The following is a 20,794-nucleotide window of genomic DNA, read 5'->3' as shown; positions in this document are numbered from 1 at the left end:
ACACTGGATACAGATTTGGAGACCCTCAGCATTCCACTCTCATCTTTGGCTAGCTGAAAGGATTATCCTTTAACAATCTCTTTGGGTCTCATGTGTGGGTTTCCTTTCCTCACCTTCCCACTCTTCTAAACCTGAATCCCTTTCTATCAGCCAAGGGCAATGGTAGCCATTATCTGTTCATTTAGAATGGCCTAATCAAAGTGGTGCTCCACTGATGTTCACGTGGAACCATTCTCCACATCTGCCTTCAAAGTTCTCATCTGAATATTTGCTAATACGACCAAGATCTTCATCACTAGTGGCTCCACCAGGGCCCAAGCCTTGGGCTTCCAGGACCACCCTAGTGGCCTTGGTGGTGGCCTACCTCCAGAGGAGAGAGCTAGCCCCAGAGGAGGGAGATCATGCTTTCCTCTTACACACAAGATCTGTTCTCCAGAAACAATACACTTCTATTCCTGCTTTTGCCCATGGCCATCGACAGCCAGGAATGGGCCTTCCTGCCATCTCACCATTCTTCTGTAGACATTGGCTTATAACATAATCACTCATTTAGAGAAACATTGGCCAACAAATGAAAGAATTGGAGTGACTTGGGAGAAACGGCATTTTTAAACTCATAGAACTCTGAGGGCCTTTGTTTTAATTGCTATAGTAAATGGCTCAATTTAGCCAAATTTTGTTTTGCCTGATTTTACTATCCAGCATAAGTCTAGACTGCATTAGTCAAAGGGTGATTAGTGAACATCTGGAAAAGGAAATGGTGGCCCCAAACTGGTTTTGTCAAGAATACGTCATGCCAAGTCATACCTAATTTTCCTTTTTGACAGGGTTTCTAGACAGGGAAATTAGGGGAACCTTTAAATATAGTTCCCTAGATTTATAATTTTTTTAAACTGTTACCTTCTAACTTACAATCAATGCTATGTATTGGTTCTGAGGCAGAAGAGCAGCATGGACTAGGAACAGATAATGGCCACCATTGCCCTTGGCTGATAGAAAGGGATTTAGGTTCCGAAGAGTGGGAAGATGAAGAAAGGAAACCCACACATAAGACCCAAAGAGATTAAGTGACTTGCCCAGGGTTACATGGCTAGGAAGTGTCTGAGGCCACACTTGAACTCAGGACCTCCTGTCTTTAGGTCTGGCTCTATCCAGTGAGCCACTAACTACTTCCTTTGTTTAGATTTATGAAGCATTTCACAAAGCCATAGTATTCTTTTTTTAATGTTTAATTTTATTTAAAAATTTTCCATGGTTACATGATTCATGTCATCTCCCTTCCCTCTTCTCTCTCCCCTCCAAGAGTTGAAAAGTCACACTATTCTTGAGGAAGATAGGATAGTGCTATCAGCTAGATTCAGAACTACTTGTATAGCAATACGAAAAAATAATCAATAATGCTCAATGCTAACTTGGAAGGAAGTCTCTAGTGGCATGCCCCAAGAATCTGTCCTTGTTCTATCTTGTTTAACATTGTAATCAATAATTATGTCATGCTTATTGAATTTACCCTTGACACAAAGCCGTGAGGAATAATTAGCATAGTGGAAGGCAGTCCAGATATTTTAAAATCTTGATATTTAATATCACTGGGCCAAATCTAAGAAGATGAAAGATAAGGAATGGATGGAATGTCCAAAAAATCAACTCCATAGGACAGATAGGTGGCTCAGTAAATTGAGAGTCAGGCCTGAAGAAGGGGCATCTTGGGTTCAAATTTGGGTTCAAATTTGACCTCAGACACTTCCTAGCCATTGCCTATCCCTTACCACTCTTCTGCCTTAGGATGAAAGATAAGGGTTTTTGTTGTGTTGTTTTTTAAAATCAATTCCATAAATAAGTATATCAGGCTTTTATAAACCATGTGATATGATAATAAAATATTAATATTAACAATAATAATCTTAGCATTAAAGTATCCAATTTTATGGATAATACATTAAATATTCAATATTATGGAGGTCATAACCCCATTGTATTCTGCTTTCATCAAACTATTTCCAGACTGCTGTATCTAAGACAAGAAGGCCATTGATGAGCTTGAAGAGCATTTAGAGGTGGGCAATGAGGATTATCAGTGGCCCTTAGATCCTGACATCTGAGAAATAGTTGAAGAAGTTGGGTCCATGTAACCTTGAAAAGAAAGGATTAGGGAAGTGCATGATCACTGCCTGAGTATTTGAAGAGCTATCAAAAGGGACAAAGGAACAAGACTTGTTCTGCTTGGCCCTTACAAATAATGGGTAGAAGTTGCTAAGAGAAAGATACAGGTTTGATGTCACAAAACTTTATACCAATGGAAGCTATTCATGCAAAGGTTGGATGGGCTATGTTGGCAGGTGGTACATTTGGCCTCATTGGATATCTTAAAGCAAAGCTAGAAAGAACATTTGGCAGTCCAGAACATATTCTGACTAGGATATGAGATTCTATGATCCAATATCTCAGGTCCTTCATCTGTGAAATGGGATAGTAGGATTTCATCCCTCTCGTTACCAAGAAAGGGGGGAAATGTTTTAAACTATACGTTTAAAAGAGTTTATTTGTTGTGAGACAGCTAGGTTGCTCAGTGGTTAGAGTCTGGAGTCAAGAATACCTAAGTTCAAATCCAACCTCAGACACTTCCTAGTTGTGTGACCCTGGGCAAGTCATTTAACCATGATGGCCTCAGTTTCCTCATCTGTAAAATGAACTGGAAAATAAAAGGGCACTCCAAATGGGATCACAGAGAGTCAGATAAAACTGAAAAAAAAAGTTGTTGTGAAGAAAGTACTTTCTAAACTATATAGTACTATGTAAATGTGAATTATCATTATTATTCCTTCATTTCCTTTGCCTTCCCTATCCAATCAGTCATCTTGTCTTGTCTTTCTTTGGATGGAAATTCTGTGCTTAAATAATAAAAATGTGGTAATTAGGGTTCGTGTTTTAGACCACATGATGAGGGTAATGAATCTGAGCTAGAAATGTTAAATGAGTTTGCAGAAGCTGAAAAATTAGGCCAGATTATAATAATGGGAATTGAAGGAATGCCATACTGAGTCCGGCCAATGATCCATCCAAACCAAGATGCGGGTTCCAATAGCATCCCAGAGCAATGTTGTGTTGGACGGGCTGGCTGCCCTCTGTGACACTCACTGAAAGGGTTAGGGAGGTCCCCATACACCTCTAGCTTCCCTTAATATTCCATTTGGGAGCTATCATCCTGGAATTTATTTAAAGCCTTCTTGAACCTCCTTACATTTTCAGCTGGTACCACCTCTCAGAGTAATGAGTTCCATAAGTTATACTTGTCACTTTGCCATTTCATTCCTCAGAAAAGATTTCAAATATTCACACAGATTGGCTGAAAACCTCATCAGGACGAGATCCGGAGGTAAGGTTTTTGGTTAAGATAAATGAGTGTTTCTTAGAACAAGCAGTTTTCAAACCCACAGGGAGAGGAAATATTATTGGACTTGGTTCAGAGGCATGAGCAAGGGACTAGTGCAGGAGGTATCTGTGGGTGAACCGTGAAGACGACATGCTAGAATTTAATATTCTGGCTGGAGAGGGAAGGCCAAAAACGCCATCCCAAAGGTATTCAATTATAGGAGAGGGAACTATGATAAAATGCCGGTATTAGGTTTAAAAAATTGAAAGGAGTTGTTTAAGAAGTCAAAAGCCCCCAGGAAGCCTAGAGACTGTTTGAAAACAGAGAAAATGTATGCTCTGGATCAAAGAGACCAGGCACTCAAACAGAAGCCCTGTCTGGCAAACTGGCAAAGTCAAAAAGGTCATCCTGGGGAAAAGGGTAATCTTTGTAATAATGGAAAGCCAACCCTGAGTGAGGAAATGGGGAGAGGGACAGGAACAGGGGGGAGTCAGCCAAGTGGGACAAAAAAAAAAAAGGAATTTCAGGAGCTCTTTGCCAGGGACTCCAAAGCTGAGAAAAAGAGATTCTTTAAATACATCAAAAACAGGAAGCAGGTGAAAGAATCTGTAGGATGACTTGATCACGGTGCAAAAGGTACATCTAGGGATGAAAAAGAGGAGAGCAGACAGAATAAATTCTCCATGCCCATCTTCTCTGAGGAAGGCATTTTGGGGTGATTCCCACTCCCTAAATCTCTTCAGTCGCTCACAAGCCTGAGATAGCTGTTAAAATGGCAGAAAAGATGGGGAGATCAAAAGCATACAGGATGTTCTAGACATAATTGATAAATAGGACATAAGTAAACCACTGGTCCCCATTGGCATCCTCCCAAGGATGCTGAAGGCACATGGAGGTAAAATCACTGAATTGTTGGCTAAAATGGATGCCCTGGCATCACAAACAGCCACTATGCTGGGGAATTGGTGGGCTGCCAGCAGAACTCTGATCCAAAGAGCAGCTCCATTGGCCTCCACAGGCACTGGAGACTGCTGACTCTGGCTTCTGTAGCTGGTGTTAGGGTACGATGACTTCAGATAGCCTGCCTGCATTTGAGCAAAAGATTGAGTTGTAGGTAATGAATGTGAGTGTCTGTTTAAAGAACCACCATGTGCTAGACAAATGTTAGGTAACCATTACTGCTAGAAGCAACATGGTGTTCTAGACAGAGTACTGGTCAAATGAATCAAGGGGAGAGAGAGGGAGGGAGAGGGAGAGAGAGAGAGCCCACGCACAGTGTCTCTCTCAAGGGGGGAAGAGGGGAGAGAAAGATTGAGAAAGAATTAGAAAGAGTGAAACAAGAAGGAAACTGAGAGAAAAGGTGGGATGGAAAGGGAGAGGGAGAAGGAAAAGGAGGGAGAAAGAAGAGGGAGAGAGGGAGATTGAGGGAATGAGAAAGAGGAGGGAGAGAGGGGGGAGGAGAAAAGGGGGAAGGAGAGATTGAGTTAAAGAGAGAGAGGAAGGAGGGAAGGAGAGAAAGAGAGAAGGGAAAGAGGAGGGAGAGAGTGTGAAAGATGATGAAAGAAGGAGAGACATCAAGGGGAAAGAGAAAAAGGGAAATTGAGAAAAGAAGGGAGGGAGAGGGAGAGAATGAGAGGGAAGGAAGGAAGGAAGGAAGGAAGGAAGGAAGGAAGGAAGGAAGGAAGGAAGGAAGGAAGCAAGGAAGCAAGGAAGCAAGGAAGCAAGGAAGCAAGGAAGGAAGAGAGGGGGGAGGAGGAATCCTGAGAATAAAAGTCCTTCAATTCTAATATCTGACAATTCTATTATAGTAAATTCTATCACAAAGCATAGAATACTTGAACCTATAAATAAACATAGCCAGTGGAAGGAAAGACAAGGCCCTAGCAACACAGAGGCCCCAGTGAGTGCAGAGGCTTATTTACTTAAGAAGTTTATAAGGGAAAGCAGCGTGGTAGAGTGGGAAACTCAGTGAATATTTCTTTTTCAAAACATCATACATAAAGGAAATTCAGTTTCTTATACAGTCCTTGTCCCCATTCTTCTTTGTATCTTGAAATGTTTGTATATTTGTTGGTGATTGTTAGGGAGAAAATGCCAACGCATTATTATTTTTTTTCATCAGAAGACTTAGTTTTGAATCTTGGCTTGGCCACTTAATACCAGCATGACTTTGGACAGGTTACTATTGTCACTGTGGGCCTCAATTTCCTAATCAGCAGGTTTGTACTTAGTCTAGATGTTTCTTGTCCTCATCACTCATCTGTCCCCGGGGTTGAGGCCTTTGTTTTGTCACTGACTTGGACTCATAGCCTCCTCTTCATTTCAGCAGTTGTGAGGACCACGGAGTTGATGTCACGTTGATGTTTGCCCGATTGAGCTGACCCCTGAGCTTGGTCTTTCAAAGGAGACATGGTCCACCAAGAGGCAAAACAGCCACAGAAGACAGGCAGAAAGGCCTATCAGAAAGGAAAACATTAGAAACTACTAGAAGTTCTTCCTGAGGGAGAGAGCGCCACAAGCTTTAGAGACGTTCTTCATCCTGAAAGGACAGAGAGAGAAGAGGTATGGACATTGGCGAGAGAAATGCCCACTCTGCTTCTACAGAAAACCATATTCATCTAAAGACTGACACCAAATAGAGACGTGGAAGGAGAGATGGAGTCCTTCCAAGAGAAAAAATGAGGAAAGGGATTCGCAACCTGGCTGAGCAAAGGGACAGAGGAAACAGAGATGTCCAGTCTCAGATGGACCTCAAGAGAGGTTCATTGATTGGGCCATCTGCAAAGTGACAGAGAGGAGGAGCTAGTCAGGGCAGGGATCCATGAGCACTGGGGAGTAGACCAGCCTCTTGGCTGGCACTCTAGTGAACAAGAGGGAGGTAGCACCAGAGCTGTGAGAGAATCAGCTCCTACCAGCTAAAAAGCCCATTATTGACATCGTCGGTGTGAGCACTTACGGCCCTAGAAATCACTACAAATCAGGGCTTAACTTACTCTTCGATTGATTGTCTAGATTTAAGAAAATGTTACTAACACAGATTAAACTTAGATGCAGATGCATAGGACTAGCATCCCTGTTTTACACTGTAATATTGAACTTAACAGAACTACAATAAAAGGCTCAGGAATGAAGTCATCACCAAACTGGAGGCCTGGTAACTGTAGGAAATGGGAAAACCTGAGTTCAGATCTGTATTCAGACACTTTCTTAGTTGTGTGACTCTGGGCAAGTCACTTAATACCAATTGCCTAACCCTTACTGCTCTTCTACTTTGGAACTGACACTTAGTATTTTTCTAAGACAGAAAGTAGGAGTTTTAAAAAAGTAAGCTGGAGAAGGAAATGGCAAACCTTTCTAGCATCTCTGCCAAGAAAACCCCAAATGGGGTCATGAAGAATTGGAGATGACTGAAACAACATGCAATATTACAGGCCTTTTTCTTGGTGTGTAGCTCACCCAAGTGTCTTGTAAATCACAAAAGGCAAAAGGGCTGCCGCTTTAGGGATCAGATCTGTTCTATCTCTATCTCCAGGCCATAAAAGTAGGCCTATCTCAGGCCACATTAATGGTGTTAGCAGATGGCATCGATACACTTGTGCTTGCTGGGGTGTCCCATCATCTCTGGCCTTCCTTTTGGCCTGAGACATAATCCATCAAAAGGGATTTGAATTCTAATCTTAATAAGAAAGGCAAATGCCTTCTCTAAGGAGAAAACATTCTACTAATCTCTTACTTGATACAGTCTTATATAAATCATCTGGGCAAAGAGAAGATGACTTATTTAGACTTTGATAATGTTTCAAAAGCTAGAGTTGTTTTTAAACACCCCCTGAGCTAATGGGAGATTGGGAAGGATGTTCTGCCACAGATAGAAAACTGGCTGCATACAAACAAAAAACAAGAGGCTGGAATAAATGAATGCTTCTCTGCATGGAGAACTCTTTGTGGGATGGTTTAGGGCTCACTGCTAGGACTTGACATGTTGATCATGTTGGTAAATGATGGAGAATGCAAGTGTGTAGTGAAAACCTCAAGTCTACCAATGACACTAAGTTAATCCAGGGAGTAAAAATGCAAGCAATAAGAAATAAATTGCAAGAATAGTTGACAGTTATGTGAATGGGCAGGAAAGTGGTAAATGAACTGCAATGTGGACAAGTGTAAGATAAGTGCATGAGGAGAAGAGTAACACAGATGTTGGAATTATTCCATATTGGTAGGCTATTCTCTGAACACATTAGCTCAGAAAAGCCAACACAATTCTGGGTACCATCAGAAGGGCTCTTGGAAAATGAAACAGAGAACATCTTATCCTTATATAAAACATAGGACTTCTATACCTGCAATATTAGATGTCATTTCAGTCATGTATGACTCTCCATGAGCCCTTTTGAGGTTTTCTTGGCAGATATACTGGAGTGGTTTGTCTTTCCTTCTCCAGTTCACTTGTCAGAAAAGGAAACTGAGACAAATAGAGTTAAGTGACTTGCTCAAGGTCACAGAGATAATAAGCATCTGAGGCCAGATTTGAACTCATGAAGATGAGTCTTCCTGATTCCAAGCCCAGATTTATCCACTGCATCCCCTAGCTGCCCCAATGAAATCCTGGTTATTGTAACTTAAGATGCCACAGAACTAGAAAAGGTACAGAAAGGAACCTCTAGGGTGAAGGGGGTTCTATAACATGGCACACTGCAAGAGAACCCTCTTTTCCTTGGTGTCTAAAAGGGCAAAGACTGAGAAATGGACATGATCAGAATCTCTTCAATAAGGGCATGGACAAAGTAATCGTGGATCATAGGATTTCGATTTGTTAGGAATATCTGATGTTGTCTGGTTCAATCCCCTCATTTTGGGGAAGAAGAAATGGGTCAAGGAAGAAGACTCACTTATCATATCCTGGAATACTAGAACTTTAGGACAGTCCCTCAAATCTACTAGGAAGCATACAAAGTGTTCAACCATAAAACTAGGAAAGGAGGAAAACATATCATTGTGACAGAGGCTGCTGAGCAATGTGAGTACCCCTAATTTCCTGAACTTACTTAAAGGAAATAGAAGGTAGCCTTGAGGCTGGTGTTGGTGACAGAATAGTGTGTGCAAAGGAGGAATGTGACTGGACAGCTATCACCATGAGAGATTAAGCTCGAAGACTTTGAATGGATGAATATTTGTGTTGGGTGGCTGGTAATTTGAGTTAGTGTGTGGGAAAAGTGGGAATATTGTTTGTGTAATAGTCAGTTTGGAGTCTGGGCACTTAGGTGGCTCAGTGAATGGAGAGCCAGGCCTGGAGATGGGAGGTCCTGGGTTCAAATTTGACCTCAGACACATCATAACTGTGTGACTGGGCAAGTCACTTAACCCCCATTGCCTAGCCATTAGTGCTCTTCTTCCTTAGAACCAATACATAGTATTGATTCTAAGGTAAAGAGTTCTTTTTTAAAAGAACTAATTTGGATTTAGAAGACAAATGGGAGAGGAAAGGAATGAGGAGATGGTGAATATAAGGGCAACTTCAGAGCTGGCTATCCTTGGTTGTGAATTAATTCCTGATCCAAGGACTGAGGGAAGTAGTCAGGGACCCTCACACAGCATATATGCAAGTCAACAGAGGCCTCAGGGTTAGGGGGATGTCTACCCCAAGTGGGTGAAGGCTTCCCCCAGTAGAGGGGGCAGATGAGAACAATTTATTCCAATGGCCATGAAGGTGGAAGAAGCTGGTGCTATGGAGTGTTTAGAGCTTCATTAGACACTGAAGAAGTCTAGGACATCCACCACGATCCCCAGTCATCCTGACTTCTGTCTTGCAAATGACTCCAGAAGAGAGTGAAGCTGATGACTTTGTACAACTGCCTCACTTAAATCCAATTAATGTGCAAGTCAAAATGTATCAATAATCTGGTCATTTTGGCTCTCCTTGAGTACGAAGGACAACATCCAACTAGCAAAGATCAGAAATGAAAGACTGTTGACCTGATGTAGCCTCCTACCACTTGGCCAAATCAGGGTTTTTCTGAGCTCTTCATACATTGTTTTTTTTGGGGGGGGGGACAATGCCTGGGATGTATAAGGGAGCAGTTTCAAAATATAAAAAATATATACTATTTTACTCACTAAGGAGTTAGCCTGATAGATTACACAAGCTAAAATTACAGTTTAAGAAGAATTCAGATACAATCTGAGGGCCATAAGTTATTAAATGAAAATTAGGGCTCCCTAACCTGTGTTCAAAGTCATAGACATGAATGACTTCCTCCCCCTCACAAAACCATGAGCAGTTGACACTGCCAGAGGCAAAATACTGGACTGGATAGGGATGCTGGTCCAGGCTATGACATTGCTTATGCATTGATATTGCTGTGGAGAAAACCATTGTTATCTGATGAAAGTATGTTGTGTCTTTATGTGTGTTGAATGAAAAACAGGTGAAGAGGTTTTTGCCAGGAAGAAATCTAGATGGTTTCCAGGCAACAAACTGCCTAAGAGTTTGAGGAAAGCAGAGGTCAGTGATTATTGGCTAACCCATTGTTTGGAAAATGGCTCTGACCTAAGCCTAGTCCAGAATTGAGAGCAAAGCTGGATGACCAGAAAAGGAAATATCAAGAGGCTAAAAAAACCCTGTATTTCTAGTTCACATCCTGTTCTTCCTGAGTAGGCAAGAAATGATCACTGGGCAAAGATGGGACAGCCTAAAATCACTTTGGCCAATTTGAGTCCGTTAAAAGACAATGTGAAGAGCTAGGATGCTCTCTCCTAGAAAGTGGACAGATAACAGATTTGCACTTTATGAAACAAAATCAGTAAACAAACAAACATGATTAGGAAAATAAGACTGAATATTAAATTTGGCCAAAAATTGCCAAATTTTTGGAGGCACATAGGTGGCACTGGGCTAGAAATCAGAAAAACTCATCTTCATGAGTTCAAATCAAGTCTCAGACATTGACTACCTGTGTGACCCTAGGCTAGTCACATAACCCCCATTACCTCTGTTTCCTGATCTAGAGAAGGAAATGGCAAACTATTCCAGTATCTTTGCCAAGAAAACTCCAAATGGGGTCACAAAGAGTCTGACACAGCTGAAATGATGGAACAACAAGAACTAGGACTTAAGTTGTAGTTGAATGATATGTCACTGCAGAGGCTCCAATAATCCTAAGAGAGGCTCAAGAAGCAGTTCAATTTAATTCAATTGAACAAACATTTATTTAGTTCAGATCTTGTTTAGCCACCCTTAAGTATATAGCATTATCCAAATTTCTCTCACCTTTTCTAATGAATCTCTCTGCCTGTATAGATAGCAAGACTGAACATGAGTGGGAACATAATAGAGTAGAAACTAGACTGGATTTGAAGGTAGATGACCTAGCTTTGAATCCCAGCTCTGCTATTTACTCCTGTGACTTCAAAAATCTCCCAATCTCTCCCTCTGCCTCAGTTTCTTTATTTATAAAATGAGAGTGTTGGACTAGATTTCTAAGATTACTTCCAACTCCCAATTGTAACGTCCTACAAATTAATGAGAATCTCCTGCCTTTAGCCCAGAGGTAGATTGCCAGCAAAAAGCTAAAGCAATCAAGGGAGACCAACAGGGTTGTAAGTTGAGAGATTTGAAAGAGTATTACAAGTAAAAATGATAGAATATATAGGACAAAATTATGGGAATGGGAGTGGTAGCAGCTCTTATTCTATGAAGTATGTATAATAAAGATTGGCCTATGACTTGAGGCAATTCCCCCATATGAACTCCAGAACATGTTCTGGTCTCCTAAACACATGGTCAAGAGATGGACTTTCCATGGAGCCAATCCAAAATGGGAAGTGCATAGAAAAGAATCCCACAGTGGCAACTCAGCCCTTTTTTGTCCCTGGTGGTAATCAAGGAGAATAAGCTGTGTAAGCTGTGGACCTCCTCTAGATAGGAGAGGGCTCTCTCTCTCTCTCTCTCTCTCTCTCTCTCTCTCTCTCTCTCTCTCTCTCTCTCTCTCTCTGTGTCTGTGTCTCTGACTGTGTCTCTGTCTCTGTCTCTGTCTCTGTCTGTCTGTCTGTCTGTCTCTCTCTCTCTCTCTCTCTCTCTCTCTCTAACACCCAAGACTACCATAGATCCCAGAACACATAGCCCTGCTATTGCTCAAAAAGATAACAGGAACATTAAGTGACTCAGTTGATTTGAGAGCCAGGACTTGAGAGGGGAAAGACCTGAATTCAAATCCAACCTCAGACATTTCCTAGCTGTGTGACCTAGGCAAGTCACTTAACACCCACTGACTAGCCCTTACCGCTCTCATGCCTTGGAACCATTATTGATTCTAAGCTGGAAAAGCAAGGGTTTAAAAATGGTGATAGCAATCATGGTATTAGCCTCCTGTTGCTGACTATGTATCTCCCTAACTGGGCTCACATATGATGACTGCTACTGAGAGAATAGCACCCAAGAATGGGGGCTCAAGCCAATAGAATTAGAAAACATGACCCAAACTACTCAGAATTTTCCCTAGGACCCTGGAGGAATATATAGCTGCTCTCATGCTGGGAACTCTGCCTGCTGGTGTGCATGTGGAATGAAATAATAATTTTAGAGTCTTGCTACATATGAACAATGTAAAGAGGTGCTTATAGTGGTATCTGTGGATTAAATGGAACCTGAAGAAAAGTACAGCATAATGTCCACATATATTGCATATATGCACAATTAAATGGAAACTAGCCCAGGGAACTCGGTCACAGCAATAGAAGGCAGTATTGTGCCTCCTTCCAGACTGTAGACTCTCGGTCATAGCAAACATAAGGCACAATCCTCTTTCTTCTATATGCTAGTCTCTGTGCAAGGGAAAGGAAGGACAAGAGAAGAGCACCATCTTAGCATGCCCCAAGGCAAGGATTGCTGATGAGCCTGGGAAAGCAGGTGTTAGTAACCTGCCCTTCCCCAAGATGTCATTGAGTTTAGGGTGACCATTTATGTGATGCTATAGGACCTACATCCCCAACACCCATGATTCTCATTGGCTATCCCTAGACAACAAACCAGAAAGTCAATGCTCAATTCAGCCTATTCCCCTCTCTGAGCAACACGACTACTAATTCAAAAGAGAGGACCCATGGTGGTGATTGAGTCTACTTTACATCTACCCTCCTATTCCTTCGCCTAGAATAGAACCCTGTCCACCCCCAAACCACCAGATCCTCAGGGAAAAAAACAGCAACAACTTTGTGCTTCCTTTAGGGCAAAATCTTTGGTCCGGTCCAAATTCTACTGCTGCAAAGTGACTTCCCTTAAGCTTAGATCTCATCATTGTATTCCACTACTCAATAAACTCCAGTGGTTCTCTATTACCTGTTTTTTTTTTTAACTATTACCATCTGTTTTATCATCAATTCTCAGATGAAAGAGTGGCAAGGGCTTGGCAAACTGGGATTTAAATGACTTGCCCAGGATCACACAGTCTTCCTGACTTCAGGACTGGTACTCGATATACTGCACCATGTAGCATATCTTAATTTAAAAAAAATGTTTATTGGCCATCATATGAAAAAATGTTAGAAATCACTCTTGTGTAGAGAAATGCAAATTAAAACAACACTGAAATAAATAAAAAATAAAACCTCACACCTATCAGATTGGCCAATATGACAGCAAAGAAAAATGATAAATATTGGAGGGGATGTGACAAAATTGAGACACTGATGCATTTTTGGTAGAGTTGTGAACTGATCCAAATATTCTGGAGGTCAACTTAGAACTGTACCCAAAAGGCTACAAAATTGTGCCTATTTTTTGATCCTGTAATACTACTACTGGGTCTGTATACCAAAGAGATGATAAAAATGGCAGGGGGATAGAGAGGAAAAGACGTACTTGTACAAAAATATGTATAGCTGCTCTTTCTGCGGTGGCAAAGAATTGGAAATTGAAAGAATGTCCTTCAACTGGAGAAAGGCCGAACAAATTATGGTATATGTTGGTGATGGAATTCTATAATAATAATATAATATATATAATTATATAATAATGAACAAGATGATTTCAGAAAAAGCTGGAAAGATCTACATGAACTGATGCAAGGGGAAATAAGCAAAACCGGGGGAACATTGTGCATGGTAACAGCAATATTGTATACAATGATTAACTGTGAAAGACTCAGGTACTCTCAACAATACAATGATCTAGGACAATTCTGAAGGACTTATAACAAAAAATGGTATCCACCCCCAGATAAAGAACTGTTGGAGTCAGAATACAGATAAAAGCATACTATCTTTCACATTAGTTATTTATGGTTTGGGGTTTGGTTTTACAAGATTATTCTCTTACCACAAAGACCAATATGGAAGTTAATTTTTCATGATAATACATGTATCACCCAGATCTAATTGTTTAGCACCTCTGAGAAGGGGAAGAGAAGGAAGGGAGGGAAACAATTTGGATCTTATAATTTCAGAAAACGTATGCTGAAAATTATTACATGTAATTTGGAAAGTAAAATATCTTTTAATTTAAAGATAAAAAATACTTATTGGCAAAAATACAAACCATTATCTGAGCCTTCAGTGAGTCATAATCTTTTTTCTGGCACAGGGCCCTACCTCTACATAGATGGCTGCTGACTGATCAGAGTGGTGGTAGCTGTAAGTTGGGAAATCCGGGACAATTTCCTAATATAAAACAATGAAATTTGCCATGTGGATTGACTCTTAATTTGAACACTTAGAGGCCACTGTAGGGTTACTAATTGGTTAATATTGCTTTGTCTCAGGGAATAGGGAAGCCTGAGGAGAAGGAGAGAGGTTAGTGGACCAGTCAGAAAACACACAACATTTATCAACCAAGTTTGCCATCTCATGATGGCATGCCATCGAGGGATGGTTCAGTATCCCCAAAACAATAATAATAGTAACATCAAATATCACTGATCAGGAGGACAGCTGGGTGGCTCAGTGCATTGAGAGCCAGATCTAGAGATGGGAGGTCCTGGGTTCAAATCTGACCTCAGACACTTCCTATCTGTGTGACCCTGGGCAAGTCACTTGAACCCCATTGCCTTGCCCTTACCACTCTTTTGCCTTGGAACCAATACACAGTCTTGATCTAAGATGGAAAATAAGGTTTTTAAAAAAAGATCACTGATCACTATAAAAGACATAATAATAATGAAAAAGTTTGAAATATTGTATTTCCAAAATGTTACATAGAGACATGACGTGAGCACGTTACTGAAAAAAAAATGGCACCAATAGACTTGCTCGGCATAGAGTTATCACAAACCTTCAATTTTTAGAATATACATTTGTGAAGCACAATAAAGCAAAGTGCAATAAAAATAGATAAGCCTATATTGCCTTTCCTATTGTTGCTTATTACTACTATTGCCTATTACTGTATTATTATTGTTTTGCTTGCTGTTCTCTCCCTTCCAAAATTATTTTATCTCTACCTGTTGTCTATTCTTGTTGGAGTCCTTCAGTAGGTCGGTTCCCCTTTTCTTCTCTGTATCTCCCAGTTCCTACCACTTTTCCTTGTACACAGTAGTCTATTGGACTGAATTGAACCAAAGAGAATGACTAGGTTCCCAACCTCAGAATGTACAGACAAATTAACTGAAAACTAACCTGAAAGGACCCAATAAATTCATAGCAAACACAGGCACCATTCTAGTTCATTCTGGAGCTCGATTTCTGTCCTTGTCACTTTATATATCTCCACTTCTGTCCCTTGAGTTCTCTTTTGCTTTTTCTCCTTGTCTCTCTCTGTCTCTGGTAAATCTAATTTCACTTTATTTCCTTTCACAGAAAGAATCACAAAATGGTTAAGACAGAAATGAGGACCAGAGATGGAAGGAAGGAAAAACTAAGTAAGAAAACTATACTGTCACCCACAGAGGCGAGCCCCATTGATGAGACTGGACAAAGCAGGTGGGCATCATCCTGTCCTTTTCTAAGTCCTGCCTCTGAGTTCAAGATGGCAGTGAGATAATGTTACAGGCATGCCCTCCACTATCGCCACTACATAATCTTCTCCAGTTACCCCCCTAAACAACACAGCGCCATCTCAAAAGGAAGCCACCATGTGGGTGCAACCCACCCAAGCTCTCACATCATAGTTCTATTTCTCTAAGCAGGGAGCTCACCCCAGTTCCTCAGGGAACTGTATAATAGGGCATCATTTTACTTGAACTCAACACATGCAGATTCAAGTGTGTAAGACTGGAAATTTTTAAAAATTAAGGCAGGAAAATACCCTAAATAAAAATTTTAATTATGCAATAAATCCATGCTATTTTCCCAAGCAGCATAAAATCTCAAAGCAGTTCACCCAATCATTTCTCAGTGTGAGAAGCTTTAGTGTGTACATTGTTTTTCTCCAAATATTAGTTCCCACCTCAGTCTTTGTCCAGGGATTCTCACTTGTTACAAATCTTGTTCGAGTTCAGAGATCTCTGTTTCATGAATACTATTTAGTTATTAATAATGGCCCCAGAGTACAAGAGTAGTGATGCTGATAGCTCTAAGTCCAATAAAAGTCATAAAGCACCTAGGTATGTTCACATAAATTCATAGAAGAAAATATTCATATTAAATAAAGGGGTTCACTATTATGTGATAGTTTTGGCTTACACTAAGGGTCTTGGAACATATTGGTAACATAAAACTAGATCCTACTAAAGAATCGTGAACTAGGAAAGGAGAAAGTTTTCTTTGCTAATGTCATTAATAATGTCGTTTTTCCCAACCCCTACCTTCTGTCTTAGAATCAATACTATGTATTGGTTCTAAGGCTACGGATCAATAAGGGCTGGACAATGGAAGTTAAATATTGCCCATGGTTACACAGCTAGAAATTGCCTAAGGTCAAATTTGAATCCAAGACTCCCCACCTCTGAGCCTGGCTCTCAATTCACTGAGCCACTTAGCTGCCCCAAATAATATCTCTTTTTTTTAAATTATCTCATCCTTCAGCAAAATTATTTTCCCTCCTGAAATTATTTTGCATTCCTTATCTGCATCCATGCTATATTTTCTCAATAGAAGGGCAGCTTTTTGAGGGCAGATGATCACATCTTTCTATCTCTGCCACCTTCCACATTGCCTTTCACCTACAAGTGCATGTTTCTTGAATTGGAGGGAATCGGAGAACAGCTTGGTTTATAACCTCAGCAAATATTTGCAAATTAAAGACAATCTAGCCAGGCAAGTCACAGCAAACACAAGTACTATTCTAGTTCATTCAGAAGCTTGGGCCCTGTATCTTTAAACGTCTCCAAGTCTATCCCTCAGGTTCTCTATTACTTCATCTCCTTGTCTCTCTGTCCTCTGACTATTCTAATTTCACTCTGTTTTATTTCACAGAAAAGACCAGATGGTGGAGGCAGAAATGGGGCCCTGGAGGGAAAGAAGGAAAAAGAGAGAGTGCCATCTTGTCTACTACAGAGGCAAGGCTTGATGATGAGATTGGGAAAGCAACAGTTTTTCATCCCTTCCTTCCCGAAGTCCTGACTCTTGAGTTCAGGACAGGCACCGGGTTAATGCTGCAGCCCTGCCCTCACAGTACATGCCATCAGCTCTGGCTCTCCCCAAGAAATCCACAAAGAAGTCCTTCACCCACCTAGCCTGCTCTCATCTCCAAATAACACAATAAACCACAAAGAGAGCTACAAGAGGGGTGTAACCAGAGTCATGCTCTAGCCCCAAAGGACTCATAGAGCTGTTAAGTTGGCTCTTTCCCTTTCACCTGGAAAAAATTAATACCTTACTTCATCTCCCTTTGGGATAAAGACTTTTGTCATCATGATTAGCATCTTTCTTTTAAAATCCCATTAAAAATCTTTTTAAATCTTTTTAAATGTTTTTCATGTTTTCTCCCTTCTGAAATTATGTTTTATATACTTATCTCTGTCCATATTCTATCCCTAGTAGAATATAAGCTCCTTGAGGACAGGGACTGTCTATCTCTTGTCTGGCTTGCCACTACCTACCTAGTCCATGTTCTTACGAAGTAGAGGCAATGGATGTCTGTTGAACAGTACCGAATGGAATAGGAATTCAAAGAAAGAACAGTTGAGTTAATAACTTCAGCATATTTGTACAAATTAAATGTAAATTAGCCCAAGGGACTAAATAAAAGTCCTAGCAAATACAAGCACCATTTTAGTTAATTCTGGAACATATTCTCTATGCTCATCTTTATATCTCTCCACTGGTCTTTCAAGTTCTCATTTCTTAGGGAAAAAAAAGAAAAAAGTTCTCATTTCTTTTAACTCTAAATCTTCCTATCTCTGACTAATCTATTTTCCTCTGATTTCTCTTTCAGGGGAAGGACTCAAAAATGGTTGAGACAGAAACAAGGTCTAGAGATGGAAGCAAAAGGGAAAAGCCTTAAGCAAGATCTGAAGAGGGTAAGATTGAAAAAGATGGTGTTTATCATCCTGTTTCTTCCCTAAGTTCCTGCTTTGAGTTCTGGGTAGTAGCCTAGGGCAGTGATGGTGAACCTTTTAGAGACTGAGTGCCAAACTCCACCCTCATGATGCATATGAGCCCCCCACCTTTACCCCAGACAGGGGAGGGATGAAGAGCTCCCTTTGGGCTGCTGGGCAGAGAGGCAGGTGATGTGAGAAATACCCTCAGGTGTGGGGGAGAGGAGGAGGAGAGAAGCCCCTCAAGTACATGTGCCATTGGTTTACCAACACTGGCATAGGGAATATAGCACTTATGTGCATGCTGTGGATATTGTATGTTCCTCTCTGGTTATAGAGAATGAGAAAAGAATGAGAAGTCTGTCACCTGCAGACAGCACTCCTATTCCTGAACAACACGAAGGTTGGCTCAAAAAGGAGCCACAATGGGAATATAGTACCATTTAGCTATTGTCTCACAGTTCTCCTATTCTAGTATGGAGTTCCCCCAATCCTAGCCCTTCAGGTCAAATGAGGACCCTGATTCCCCTAAAGAATTAGAGTAGGGACAGCTAGGTTTCGCAGTGGATAGAGAACCAGGCCTGGAGATGAGAGTTCCCAGGGTTCAAGTCTGACCTCAGACACTTCTTAGCTATGCAACCCTGGGCAAGTTTGCCTAGCCCTTACTGCTCTTCTGTTTTGGAATGAATACTTAGTATTAATTCTAACAAAATAGGTAAGGCTTTAAAAAGAATAACAGTAGATTCTAGCATTATTATTTGTCTATTTCCTTGGAAATCCCTCAGTCTTTAGTGCTCTCCCCATCCTGAAATTCTCTGACATAAATGGATACAGTCTACTCCCCCAGCAGAATGTAAGCTGCTTGAGGGCAGGGATTCTCAAACTTCTCACTGCATCTCCAGTACCAAGCACACTGCTTTGCACAGAGCGAGCAATGGATGTTTGTTGAACTAATTTGAATATAAGAAAAAAAACTCCTATACTCCAAGGTTAGAAACTCCAGTATAAACACACAAACCGAATGTTAAATAAGCCAGGAGACTCTCATAAAGTCCTAGCAAACAAAGGCACCATTCTTGTTCTGTCTGGAGTTTGGTCTCAATTGATAGCTCTTCAACCCTCTCCCTCAGGCTGCCTTTTGCTTTATCTCCTTGTCTCTCTTATGTATGAGTAACCTAATTTCACTTTGTTTTCTTTTATGGGAAGGCTCATAAGATAGCTTAGACAGAAATGAGGGCCATAGATGGGAAGGAAAAAAAAAGGGAGGAGCACCATCTTGTCACCTACAGAGAAAACACCTGCTGATGAGATGGGAAAAGGAGCTGTTTATCATCCTATCCTGCCCTAAGTCCTTCCTCTGAGTCTTAGGATGGCAGCTTATAGGAGTCTGGCTCACACACAAGTTCCTCTCTGGGATTCCCCAAACAAAAACACAAGAACTCCATTATTCCATCTACCCCCAAGCCCCAGGAATCCCTGAATATTCTCACTGAATATTCCCTAAAAGAGCCCCACAATGGACAGCCCTACTCACAGTGATAACCCATTTCTGTGAAGGTCACCACAGTTTCTAGCAACTAAGAGGTCTGAGCATGAAGAGGTTTGACATGAAACAGGTGACTGACTCAGTGGAGGAAGGAGTAACCCCTTTCCCCATTCCACTCTAGTTATCCACAAACATTAATCATCCCTTCTGTGCTGTTGTTGAGTCATTTCAGTCGTGCTCCACTCTTTGTGACCCCATTTGGAGTTTTCACAGCAGATACTGCAGTGGTTGCCATTTCCTTTTCCAGCTCATTTTACAGATGAGGAAACCAAGACAAACAGGGTTAAAGTAACTTGCCCTGCGTTATCCATTTAAGTAAGTGTATGAGGTTGGATTTGAACTTAGAATCTCCGAACCCCAGACTAGACTGTGCCATCTAAAGTCCACTTATGTTAACCCAGATAAAAAGTTCTCTCCATATCTACCCTTTGACCCAGCCATAGCACTGCTGGGTCTGTACCCCAAAGAGATAATGGACACAAAGACTTGTACAAAAATATTCATAGCTGCGCTCTTTGTGGTGGCCCAAAACTGGAAAACGAGGGGATGCCCATCAATTGGGGAATGGCTGAACAAACTGTGGTATATGTTGGTGATGGAGTACTATTGTGCTAAAAGGAATAATAAAGTGGAGAAGTTCCATGGAGACTGGAACAACCTCCAGGAAGTGATGCAGAGCGAGAGGAGCAGAACCAGGAGAACATTGTACACAGAGACAAACACACTGTGGTATCATCGAACGTAATGGACTTCTCCATTGGTGGTGGTGTAATGTCCCTGAACAACTTGCAGGGACCCAGGAGAAAAAAAACACCATTCATAAGCAAAGGATAAACTATGGGAGTGGAAACACTGAGAAAAAGCAACTGCCTGAATACAGAGGTTGAGGGGACATGACAGAGGATAGACTCTAAATGAACACTCTAATGCAAATACTATCAACAAAGCAATGGGTTCAAATCAAGAAAACATCTAATGCCCAGTGGACTTACGCGTCGGCTATGGGGGGTGGGGGGGGGGAGGAAAAGAAAATGATCTATGTCTTTAACGAATAATGCTTGGAAATGATCAAATAAAATATATTTAAAAAAAAAAGTTCTCTCCAAAAGTTTACATTTGAGGGGCAACTATGTAACACAGTGAATAGAGCACCAGGCATGGAGACAGGAGGACCTGGGTTTGAATGTGACCCTAGGAATTTCCTAGCTGTGTGACCCTGGGCAAGTCATTTAACTCCCATTGCCTAGCCCTTACTGCTCATCTGCTTTGGAACCAATACCACAGTATTGATTCTAAGACAGAAGGTAAGGGGTTTTTTTAAAACAAAAAAAATTTTTAAGAAAAATCATCATATCTTTTCATAGGTACATTTTACCATAGGTTCCATTTATCAACCCACTGACTCAGCTGTCCAGCAAGTCTCCCTTCTCCATATGTAACCTGACTTCCAGGATACTTTCTGAACCT

The sequence above is a fragment of the Monodelphis domestica genome, chromosome 2, assembly GCF_027887165.1.
Source record: "Monodelphis domestica isolate mMonDom1 chromosome 2, mMonDom1.pri, whole genome shotgun sequence".
NCBI lineage: Eukaryota > Metazoa > Chordata > Mammalia > Didelphimorphia > Didelphidae > Monodelphis > Monodelphis domestica.
The sequence above is the reverse complement of the archived record's forward strand: the minus strand, read 5'-3'. Positions refer to the sequence as shown.